The sequence below is a fragment of the Sus scrofa genome, chromosome 15 (assembly GCF_000003025.6).
Source record: "Sus scrofa isolate TJ Tabasco breed Duroc chromosome 15, Sscrofa11.1, whole genome shotgun sequence".
Classification (NCBI taxonomy): domain Eukaryota; kingdom Metazoa; phylum Chordata; class Mammalia; order Artiodactyla; family Suidae; genus Sus; species Sus scrofa.
In genome coordinates this window covers 111,844,244-111,857,170 of record NC_010457.5, presented here as the reverse complement: position 1 = coordinate 111,857,170, position 12,927 = coordinate 111,844,244, and positions in this window count along the sequence as shown.

Here is a 12,927-nt window from a genome sequence, read left to right as displayed (position 1 = left end):
ATGTTTGGACCCCTAGCCTGGGAACCTCCATATGCCGCAGCGCGGCCCTAGAAAAGACAGAAAGACAAAAAAAAAAAAAAAAAAAAAGAAAAGAAAAAAATGGAATTGATGAACTTCAAGCACTTAATATAAAAGAGGTCGGGAGATGATTTTTGTACTTTCAAACATTAGTATCTCTTGACAGCCTTCCTGTGTTAAGAAAAACTCCAACCACCAGACTGTGTCATAGGGCAAGTTTTCTCAGGTTCATGTGTAGTCTGGGGGGAAAAAAATGTAGTTTTATTGATTATACTTTGCATACAAATAAAATATTATAGAAAAATTAAAGTGATATGAAAGGAGAATATCAATCAGTTTGTACTGTTGTCATTGCTACCAATATTAAATCCATGGCACGTATTGCCGCAAGGATATTCTCAAGAGTTCTGGTTTAAAACCCCTGATCTGAAAATACCTCGAGGATTTTTTTCTCCTGTTTCTGTCCCACTTTTCCTTTCTCTAACACTAATGTTGCAGTACCCTGGGGCTACTAAATCTGTGATTTTTTTTGGTAACAGACTGTGGTGCTACTAATTCTGTGATTTTTCACAACAGTCTTCTCTAGAGACCTCTAAACCAGTATCTAGTGCTGCAAGCCTCACTAACCATTTATTTAAGAGATGTCTTAAATAAGCCATATTGAATTATCCTGCTGCCTATTCAGTAGGATGAGATGTCCTCACAGAAGTGAGAAGGAGATTCATTAAATGCTCTGAAAGACTGTTCACCCACTTTAAGAGAAGAAGAGAGGAAGAGAAATTAAGAATCCACTTCCTTCTTGGGGATCTAGCTTCTGTTCACTCTTCTCTGTAGGCAACAATAGTCACCGAATCTTCCGTGCTACTGGCCTCCATTCACTCATTTCACTCATTAAATACGCTCCAGGAACTGCCCAAAGTAACTCATATTCCTAACTCAACAGCTGTAGAATCCATGGCTTGACTCCAAATATTTTACAGTATAATTTTACTTTTAGAGCACATACTCTGAAGTCTTCTGCCAAATTAGAAGTTATTTTCCATTTATTCTTTGCTCCATGAAGCACCCTTAATCAAAATCTTATTCTCTAGAGGAAATTCTTAAATTTTATAGAGAAAAAAAAATCATAAACACATTTAATAGCCACCCTATTATTCTTTCATTTTATGCAGTCAATAAGATTTCTTTTTCAGACTGCTCCTGAGAACCAGCAGTATTTCTTTGCTTCTAACAAAAAAGCTATGCATTTCAAATTGGACTCTTTTCCACCAGCATATAGGAACAATGGTCACTGATTTAATTTAAACTGGCATTGTCTATACTATGGTATCATAATATAAGCTTCATATTTCATCTTTTGGCTTTGAAAAAACAGATAAAAAATTTAACCACTGTCTCCAAATACTACGAGTATTAAAAAGCAAACTGTTGTCACAATAAAATAAATTCTTATTTGTTTCAGAAAATCTGTTCAAGTTTATTAAAATCAGAGTACTTAGAGTTTTCACAACTACAGATATTTCGTAGTTATTCACTGACAAGCTAACAGTCCTTAACTTTTTATAGCTATTATTTTTCTCAATTTGTTTTTACCTAAGGGAGCTAAAAAACAATGATTATGATTTTTGTGGAAGCTAGGTTCTGAGTAGACAAAATAAATAAACAACAACAATTGTAATAAGTCAAGTAGAGTTACCACAGTCTTGCCAGGATTTCTTCAAGGGCCTTCTCTCAGCCTCAAAGAGTTCCCCCAAATCTAAGGAGCTTTTTTGTTAATGGAAAATCTGATCATACCCTTTCTCAATTAATAGTAAGAGGTCACTTTTCTTAACATTAAATCCTCATTATTGTAAGTGACCCATAAATTACATGAATGGATGAATGAATGGCAAAAGCCACAGTATGATAATTTTCACTTGAATTTTCTCTAGCCTGAATTACCAAATTCTAGTTTTAGCTCCTATTGCAAGTGGTCTTATGTGAAGATTAAGTTTTTTTCACAGATCTTAAAACATAAATCCTAAGTTAAGAAAATAATAATTTTTAAATTATCAACAAAAATCATACTATCACACATCACAGAGATACTAGAAGATATTACTTATGTGTCATTGTTATTTATTTAAAGTGTGAAATTAACCACAGTTCCTCATGGAGATTCAAAAAATTCACTCCGTCTATTCTTATAGGTTGTCAACACACTGCTTTTTATTGCTCGCAATATAAGTGCACATAGATATAGGGTTCCCCTAGTATTTAAAAAAAAAGGATCTCTTTTTTACTACAAAAATTCCTGTTCTAGAAAAGCATGTTTTAAAATTTAAAAAGTACCTCTATGCTATTACCTTTAAACTTCAGAAATAAAGAATATGTGCATTAATAGAATGATCAAGCACAGAATTTTTGAGGGAACATACCAGGTCCCACTCCTAGGGACCTCAGGAGGAAAAACATATTACTCACTGCTAAATAAACTCAGAATTTGATTCCATATATTTATCCTGTTTTAATTTAGCTTCCCATTCTGCTATTGGAGCAGCACACACAGACACACACACACATACACACACACTCTCTACGCAATTATTGGTAGAGAGCCAAGTTGGTAGCATTTATCAAACTTAATGTTGATTAAAACCTAGATGAAACATGGCTAGGACTACCTTATAAATTCCCTCTTTTTTGAGGGCTTATCTTTTTGAAGCCAGCATCATACTTCCTCAGAGAGTATAAATAACTGACACACACACGTTAGAGCTGAAGATGTTTGCAAACATCCAAACTCATAAATTGTACACATAAAATAATAAAGTTCATGTAAAATTCTTTATATACCAATTATATCCCAATAAGAAAGTTAAAGAACAAGGACTTATTGAAGTTTCAAAAAGGACTGAGAGACAGAAAATGTTAGTTAATAGAGAAAAAGGAAGATAAACCAATGAAGGGATATTAAATTGATTTACAATGATCAATATGTTAATAGTTAGCAATAATCCTAGGGCCATGCCAATATTATAATAATGAGGTTCCAAGATTTCATTTTTTCTTTGAGGTAGCATCACTTTTTGGCCAAAAGATTAATTCATAAAATGCAATGGAAAAAACTTATCATGCTATTCATAAAATTATAATCTAAGAGCCAATAAGAGGCAAGAAACATCTATTAAAGAATGCTAGTGTTTGGCAGTTCCCGTCGTGGCTCAGTGGTTAACAAATCCGACTAGGAACCATGAGGTTGCAGGTTCGATCCCTGGCCTTGCTCAGTGGGTTAAGGATCTGGTGTTGCCGTGAGCTGTGGTGTAGGTTGCAGACGCGGCTCAGATCCCACGTTGCTATGGCTCTAGTGTAGGCCGGTGGGTACAGCTCCAATTAAACCTTTAGCCTGGGAACCTCCACATGCCATGGGAGCAACCCTAGAAAAGGCAAAAAAACAAAAAACAAACAAAAAAAACCCCCAAAGAATGCCAGTGTTCAATAACTACTAATTTGATTCCAAAAATGATGAAAAGAAACAGAATAGTCGTACTATATATTTCTTCCATCATAACCAGGATTTTATAATATCCCCAAAGTTTCAATTTGAAATATAAGTTCTCTTCACTTTGATTAAAAATGTCACAGTGTTCATTCTCTATTATTAAAGATAGGCTCCTAGTTGCTTGAAGGGACCATGTACAAGTAAACAACCACTAAAGAACCTATGCTGGCCACTCTGGCTTTGTCACTGGAGTTGTTAAAATGAAGGAGCATCACATACACAGACGAAGGAAGTACAGATTTCTTTGTGGGGTAGAAGGAGTTGAATCAGTTTAGTCAAAGGGACAAGGTTTAAATGCCTTCAACTAACCAATTCCAGATTCCATAGACTTTTATGGACATTTCGCAGAGTGTTTGGGAATAGACCTTGGTTCCCTTGAATTAGCACTGACTATATGCTAATAACTGTACAATGTATTGTTCAACTCTAATATCTATCCTGAATGCCAAATAATAAGCTCAGATGCTAGCTAACATATATTATAAGGCATTTAATAAAAATCTCAAATATAACATCGCAAAACAAAACTCTTGATTTTATTTCCCACCCAGTCTGCTCAGCCTTGCATTTCAATCTCAGTAAATGGTTCAGTAGATGAGGTCAGCCATCCACATCTCAACACCACATCTCTTTCAATATTAAAGTACTTTAGAGCCAACAATGAAGTGAATTCTAATCTGTTTATTCTCCTCATCTCCACCGATAGTCTGGTCCAAGCCTCCAACAGTTGCAACAGACTGTATAAGTAGTAGCATAACTATCTCCTGGTTTCCATTCTGACCCAGGAGCATCCATTCTTCCTAAACCAGCCAAGCTGGCCTTCAGAAATCATGAAGAAACAAAAAGTTTGGGTCACGTTAATTTCTTCTTAAAACTCTTGAATGTTCTCACAATAATATTCAAAGTCTTAACATGGTTTACAAGACTCTGTACATATGTTTCTGCCTACCTATCTTTAGCTCTATGTTTCACTATTCTTTCCCTGATCACTCTATTCCAGTGATACAAAACTCTGTTTTCTTAGTTTTGACACCAGCGGTGACCAACTTGGCTGAAGTAGGATACCATATATGCTCTGGAGAAGCAACCAGTAAAAGGTGCAGCTTCTACCATAACCAGAATTTATCAAGGAGGAGAGCAAGAACAGGATTAGCTCCGTTCACTTTTACTTGTAATGACTCCCAGATAAAGTATTTTACTTTCGTATCTGCAATACTCCACTTTGCTTTTTAAAGGTTTTTGTTTCCAAGGGACTAATTTCTTAAGGGGTTAAGGAAAAGTGATGATTCAGAGGATATATCTAGATTTCTTCTGTGAGGCAACTAGAATTTTACAGAGAACTGTGATATATGAGCAGTATTATAAGGGGAAGAAAAGTCAAGGAAGATGATTTGTTTCATATGTTTTGAGTTTATAACACTTCTGGAGCACCCAAGAAGTGATGTCTAGTAGGACATTAATGCCCAGTTGAGTTGAGAAAATCATTAAGGAGTTACCTCTATAGAAGGTAATTGAAAAGTGAGCAGTGTGTAAAGTGAGATAGAAAAATGTTGTTATTACATCCCTGAAGAACATTAGTACTTTAACAGGAAGGGTGATATACTCACTGAAAAGAAACCTTAAAAGAAGTAGCCAGAAAATTTGACAAAGGACAAGGAGAAAAGCCACATGATAGATACCAAAAGGTCACATATTTCAAGAAAAGGAGAGGATGGTTAAAAAAGTCACTGATGACATCTTTGAGATTAAGTTTAGTCAAATGGTGAGAAAAGCCTGAGTCAGTGGGTGATGAGTAACTTTCCTGAGGTGCAACTTGGTATGAAAATGTTATTTAGTTTTTTACATTTAAAACAAATCCCTAAAACCAATCAGAATTAAACTTTATACAGACAACATCCATAAAACCAGCTATTTCAAATGAAAGAGCCGAGAATGACTCTAATGACTCTGATACTAGAAGGTTTTTATTAAATGCTCACTACTTTAAAGGTAGTGGGCATTTAATTAAAATAAATAGGCAACATTAGCCATTTTAATCATTGCAACTACCTTAAAGACGAGTGTTATTTTCCACATTTCGCTCATTGAATAAACCAACATTTGGAGTAGCTGTCTGACTACAAAGAAGGCCCCTGAATTTTCTAGGATTAAAATAGTAAATAAAGGCTCTCATTTCTTAAGATAAACAAAAGAAGGATGTGCTTTCACTGAAAAAAAAATCACTTCACTTATCCCATAAAGCCAGCTTCTCTTTCATTCAATATTTTATAGTTTATGTATTTACTTAGCATAGGAGAAACTATTTCATTTTGAAATGTATTAATTAATGGGTTCAGTCATTTTCTCAGTACTCATTTTCAAAATATTCATTTGAAGTTAAAACTCAAAAAGAGAGATTATTATACCGCCTTTGCAAAAATATACATTTGGAAATTGTTTGCATTAATACTTTGCAGTGCTTCAGCTTTCTCATAAAAAATGTTTCAGAATGGAGGATGGCAGCTTTTGCTGAATTAATTTTCAAATGAGTGTGGTTTATGCCATGGAACAACAAAATGGCTTTCAGTTTGTTTTTAAATCCACAGAAACTTGGCTTTAACTCCCTCTTGGATTAAATCTCAGCAGCATTATCTCCCTGCGTCCCTTATGTTCATTTTTCAGATGAACACCTGGGAAGGTAGTTCACTGAAATAGGCAATATGTCACTGTGCTTTCCCTTGGCTTGCTCTGCGGACTCCTCACTTTCACCAACAATCTGAGGATCATCTCCATGTGGACTTGCGGAGGAAGGAGGACAGTAGCTCTCAGATGAACCTATCAAAGTGTATGGGTGCATGTATCATTTTGAATAAAAGTTTTGTTCAGATATATGCCTAGGAGTGGGATTGCTGGATCATATGGTAGTTCTACATTTAGTTTTCTGAGGAACCTCCATACTGTTTTCCATAGTGGTTGTACCAATTTACATTCGTACCAATAGTGAAGGAAGGTAACCTTTTCTCCACACCCTCTCCAGCATTTACTATCTGTTGAATGATTAGTGATGGCCATTCTTAGCAGTGTGAGGTAATACTTCATTGCAGTTTTTGTTTTTTTTGTTTTTTTCTCTTTTTGCCATTTCTAGGGCTGCTCTCAGGGCATATGGAGGTTCCCAGGCTAGGGGTCAAATTGGAGCTGTAGCTACCGGCCTACACCAGAGCCACAGCAATGTGGGATCTGAGCCATGTCTGCAACCTACACCACAGCTCATGGCAACGCCAGATCCTTAACCTGCTGAGCGAGGCCAGGGATTGAACCCGCAACCTCATGGTTCCTAGTTGGATTCATTAATCACTGAGCCACGATGGAAACTCCGGTACTGTCTTATTTTTTAAGTAAAATTGTTTGTCCTAAGCTATTGAAAGGAGATAATTAGGGTTGAAGTTTAGAAAAGGTAACCTGAAAGAGTATTACCTTCTGTAACTTTTGCATGGTGTTAAAATACACACACACACAGAGAAGCTTGTTTTCTGATTCTCCTGATGAAGCTGCTTGCCATAACTTTTATCTGGACCTCTTCTTTTCTTTTTCTCTATTGTCTCTGTCCTAATTTTTTTTTTCACTACCAGAAGTTTCTCTTTACAGTAGGACCACAGTGTAAAAAGGCATCCCAAATGGTCAGTTGTGAGAGTTCGTAAGACCCACCCCACAGCAATTCCCTTATACTAAGGGCAAGCTCCTTGCTGCACCTAGTAGTGGAGTGAGCAGAACCCTTTCAGTTTCAATGGCTATTCTCAGATTGGCTTGATATGCTTCTCAGTATATCAGTAGTATTGGCTATTGTTTTCTGTATCCACTGTTTTCCAGTTCATTAGATGCTACACTGTTTTCTTTGATTTTTTTTCCAGCTCAAGCACTAACACCATGTATGTCTGTAGCTGTCAGCAGTTCATCCAACTCACTTGTGCATTTTTTTTTTCAGTTTTATGGAGGTAAAATTGACATACGGCACTGTACAAATCCAAGCAAACTGATTTGACTTACACACATCTTGAAATGACTACCACACAAGTTTATGAACATCCATCATCTCATATAGATACAAAATTAATGAAATAGGAAAAAAAAATTTTTGTGAAGAGGACTTTTAGGATGTGCTGTTAACAACTTTCACATATAGCATACAGCAGTTTTACTATGTTTATCATGCAATACATTATATCCCTAGTACTTACGTATAACCAGAAATTTGAACTTTTTGACTAACTCCATTCAATCCCTCCCCCAACCCCCACAAATATGATCTCTTTTCCCTTGAGTTTGTGTGTTTTTGAATAATAAATGATCTACAACACTATGTTAGTTCCTGTTACACAACAGCAATTCTATATTTCTATACATTTCAAATGTTCTGCATCTATAAATGTGTGAGAATTTTTTCCCTCACTTGAATTCTAGTTTGCATGCATATAATTATAGAAAAATTACATTTCCTCAGGATTCTAAAGACATGGCTCCACTCTCTACCAAGCCTGATTATAAGAAACCTGATGTCAACAGAATTCTAAATTACTCTGCACCAAATGTTTTCCTCATTTTCTTCTACGTGCAGAAGCATTTATAACTTTCTGTTTATACATGTTTTTCTAAAATTTCACCAAGCTAGTCTTTTAAATGTATCTTTCTAAATACTAAGTAATTTCTTTCAAGTTGAAGGCCAGTATCCTTCTGCTTGAGAATGTTTCCTCTACATGTTACTCTCCATCTCGCATCTATAATTGCATGCATACTGCAACTTTTCAATTGTACCTGAGTAGCTCCTTTTTTTCTTTTGCACTCTGGACAATATTCTTAACAGAATTCTCCATTCTGTGTCTGCTTTCAGCTCTCTTATTCACTCTTAAGCAGTGTACATTTTACTGTTCAACTCCTCTTTCAAGTATTTAAAATATGTATGATAAGTATGATGTATAACATTTTATGACATTCCATATTTTTCTATATGTTTTCTGATATTTATATTTTTATGACATTCTGTTCTTAATATGTCAAAGTATTTGTGTAAAGATATAAATTATAATTCTTTTAACATATTTATGTGTGTTCTTTTTAGTTAGTTTATTCCTTTTTCTGGCTATTGGTTTTCCTCAAATATTCAATGATTCTTTACGTCCATTTTATCTTTGGAATCTATCCATCTATGGATACTGTTTAGATTTACTGTGTCCAGACTCAAATGATTAATATTTGATGAAAAGAAAACCAGAAGAAATTCTGATGGGTACAATTTGCCAATATATGTTTTCCTTCCAAAAGGGCCTCCCTAAAATTCTCCTGGGTTTTATCAGCAACCTGGATCATTATGCTGTTTCTTCAGCTGAAGTGGTCACCTGCATTCTCCAACTGTTGGCAGACACATACAATGATTGCTACTTAGCACTTAACGTATGCGGTTCATGAGTCAGTATTTCAAATAAGTGCTACAGTGCTTCTCTCCTCCTCCAAATATAGGGAATATAAAAATCTGGGTATTACCTAGAGTTGCTCCTGCTTTTCACAGTGCTATTTTTATTTTATGTGCAATTTTTTCATTTAATCCAACTCAGTTAGTTTTTCAGTTTTCTGAGATTCTCCAAATTTTCAGTTTACCACTGACAGCCCTTTCCATTTTCTATGAAGTTATAGACATACACACACACACACACACACACACACACACACACACACACAGAGATATTCTAGTTTTAAATATTATTACGGAGGGGTGAAAAGAAACATAGTTTGTTATTTTTAGCCTGATGTAATGAATTTTGAAAACTACATTAGATAACTTTTCACAAAATTTATAAATTTTAATATGTTTTTAGTTAAAATAAGCATGCAGGCGTATTTATCTAAGGTGTCAATATCTATCACACCATACATCAATCTTCAGTAGTATAGTGTAGATTGCAAGGACTTCAAAATTAGAAGAGTGTCAGCCCTGCATTTTATCACAAGTGTGAATCTGAACAAGTCACCTTAATTTCCTAAGCCAGCTTTTTTCCTTTAAAATGTTACCATCTCACATAGGTGTTTTGAATTTTAAGTGGATAATACATATGATAGTATTTAACATAATTTCTGAGCTATGACACTCTCCCTTTCTCTTTATTCTTTCCTCTCTCTCTCCTTTCTTTGCTTCCTTTTTTTTTCCTATGGCTCTACTTGATAGATGCCAGAATTCTCCGCAGCTAAAGTCTGTATCATGTGCTCTCAAAAAAGACAGTGAAGATGGTTTATTTCAACTTTTGCTATTGTTTTGAGTGCTATGAAATGTCAAACTGGCATTGTAAAAGAAAACAACTGAAATCAGTATGCTATCTGTGAATAATTCCTTCTCGGTACTATTTAAATATCAATAGTACTTAAAATTTCAAATATTGAAAGACTGAATAAATACTATTCCATTGCTGCTTCTAGAACAATGTGTTTGCTTCTGTAGTTCCTTGAGACTGTACAAAATAGTTAAACAATTTGGCACATTGTCCTCTAAATCAAAATAATACTTAATTCAACATTCCCTTGTAGTTTTTGATGTTTGGTGTCAATACGCTGTGATTTATGAAATAACCTAGATTCACACCTAAGCACACAGAAACACACACAGGTCAGAATAGCTTACTTAGACTGAAAACTAATAGCACAGGTTCAATTCATGAAAAAGCCTTTTTGTTTTGCTAAATATCACAGACAGAGACATCCAAATGTGACCAGCTGCTATCAAAGCTTGTAAGTATCATCAGTGAATGAGAAATCAAACCGAATGGAGATGCTGCTGAAACAATGCATAGCCTTGATCTTCAGCAATTTTTATGAACCCAATAATTCAAGAATGTCTTTAGTACCTGTAATCACTTAAGTTCTGAAAATGTGGCCAAGTTGATATACTATTGTAGTAAACTACACAACATCTAAAGGAAATATCTTGGGAACGTTCTAAAATTCCAACTTGAGAAGACATACCAACTGTGTTGTAGAAGGTAATTCAATAGGAATATGGATAGATCTTTACTAACATATCATCATTAATGGGAAGAAGAAAAAAAAAACTAAAAGGACATTTATTATGGAATGTACTCATGTTGTTTTGATTTTTTTAAATGCCACATAACTAATTATAGTGTTATTAAAAACCTTAACGCTCTTCCCTGAATTCCCAGAGGGCATACCTAGACCCAAACAAAGCATCTTAAAACCTCTCCACTTTTTCCTCTTACCCATTTTCCATCCCACCAAATGATCTTTCTGCCTAAAACACCAACATGCCTCCAAAGTTTTCACTCTTCGTACCCTGACTCCCCTATCTCTTTGCACTTACTCTGATCTACTATCATAAATAGCTTATCAGGCAAAGCATGCCTTTTTCTTGGAGGAAAAGAAAGACACTAGGAGCCTGCTTGTGTTATTGTTCTGTGCCGCCACACAAGTACATGAGAAAGAGTAAGGCCAATCTGTCATTCACGGAGTTCTTCCTATGGAACTAGGGCAGACACATGCATCTATTCAATACTATTGCATCTTCACAGCAAACTTAAGATGCTGGCAACAGCTCCATTTTACAGATGAGACACTGATGCCCAAGAGAATTAGTTTCTGGTCAAAGTGGCAGAATGACACCTAGGATTCTGGCCTGTCTGACTTCTCGGCACATCTGCTCTGCTTCCTTTCTATTAAATACAAAACAAAAACGTGTAACTACACAGTCTCAAAACATGCTTCCCATCATAAGTACTTTAAGACAAAAATGTGTTCATTTGATGGAAGATATGATTCTTATAAAAGACTAAACATTTTTTTGAGCCATGAAAATGGAATAAAATAATTTATTACATTGGACAACAGAGATCTGGATAAACATGGAAGTGTAGATACAAAATATAAAAGATTTTCTATATGATTCATAAGCTCATTCTAAAGGCAAGTCGTAATGATGTCATATGCTAAGCAAAGAGATGTTACTGGATTAACCATATAGCTTTCTAAAGTAACTCTTTCAAGAACATACCTTTGTAAATATACGCATGCTAGCATTTGCCATTGTACTGTAGAGGCAGTAAAGCAATAGCCAAATACTTGATATTTATAAATATGTAAATGAAAGACATGAATATACCCATAAATATATATATATAGACATATATATATATACATATATTTAGAAGATGCTTATACATATGTAAAGGCATATAGTAATATGTGTGTGCTAGTAACATTACATTTTAGTTGCCTTTATCAATGATAAAAGGATTGTGAGTTTAAAATAGATAAACCACATAAAGTGCTTAGTAAAGGATTATAGTATTAGCCACATATTAAACATGTTTATTTCTTTATAGCCATAAATTGTATATATTGTTTGTGGCACTACAGATTATTTGGGATTGAGATTATTTTAATAAGAAAGATTACAAATTTTAAATACATTTATTTAAAGTAAATGCCTTATTAAATGGTCAAATTAATGCAGATATAAAATAAGTAAACTACTCAGGAGGCTTTAAAAAATAATTACTAATTAGGCAAAAACATGTGTTTAAAATCATCAACAAAGCTAGAGCATTTGCACAAAATCTCTGAAACTTAACAGAATAATGATTTATCTTTCAGGAAGTGATTTGGCATAATTTATGAGAACTGCCATTAGCTAAATTGACAGGCAATTAGACAAAAGAAGGCTGATTTTAGTGGAAAGAAAATAGACATGATTCGTGTAAATATGAATGACCTAATGGGTTGCTAACAAACCCATACATCAAAGATTTTCTACTAATTAAAATTTTAGTAAAGGTAACCAAATAAAATGTATGATATCTCAAAGTCATCTTTCAAATTTTCTTAAAAAATGTTAAATTACTATTGGAAACTTTCACAACTATAACAAATTTGAGAGGAGGCAAGAGAAGCATTTGTTTCTTCCATTAGCTCAAAAGGATGGCTGAGAACATGTTGGTGCTTTTAAAATAGTCTAGATGATGGAGTAACAAATAATATTACTTATTCGGAAATAGAATACATATGTTTAAGAATAAGAAAAATATATCTCCTCAGAAACAACCATGGGATTCACAATGGGTGGAAAATGTAGATGGAATATTCCAAACAACTTCTTTTCAGCTTTGATGCGTCCTTTAAACTTCTCTCTATCTGATACCCATAGTGCTTCTGTACTAGCATTCAGGAAGAATTTAACTTGGACTAAAACCATGCTCAAATAATTAATAATTACAATTTTGATATAATGAAAAAAATTCTTTAATTCAATATTTTAATAGAATTGAGAGAGACATCAGTGGATTAGAATCTCTTTTGTACTTTTGGGTTTTAAGTTCATTACTTAATTTGAGATT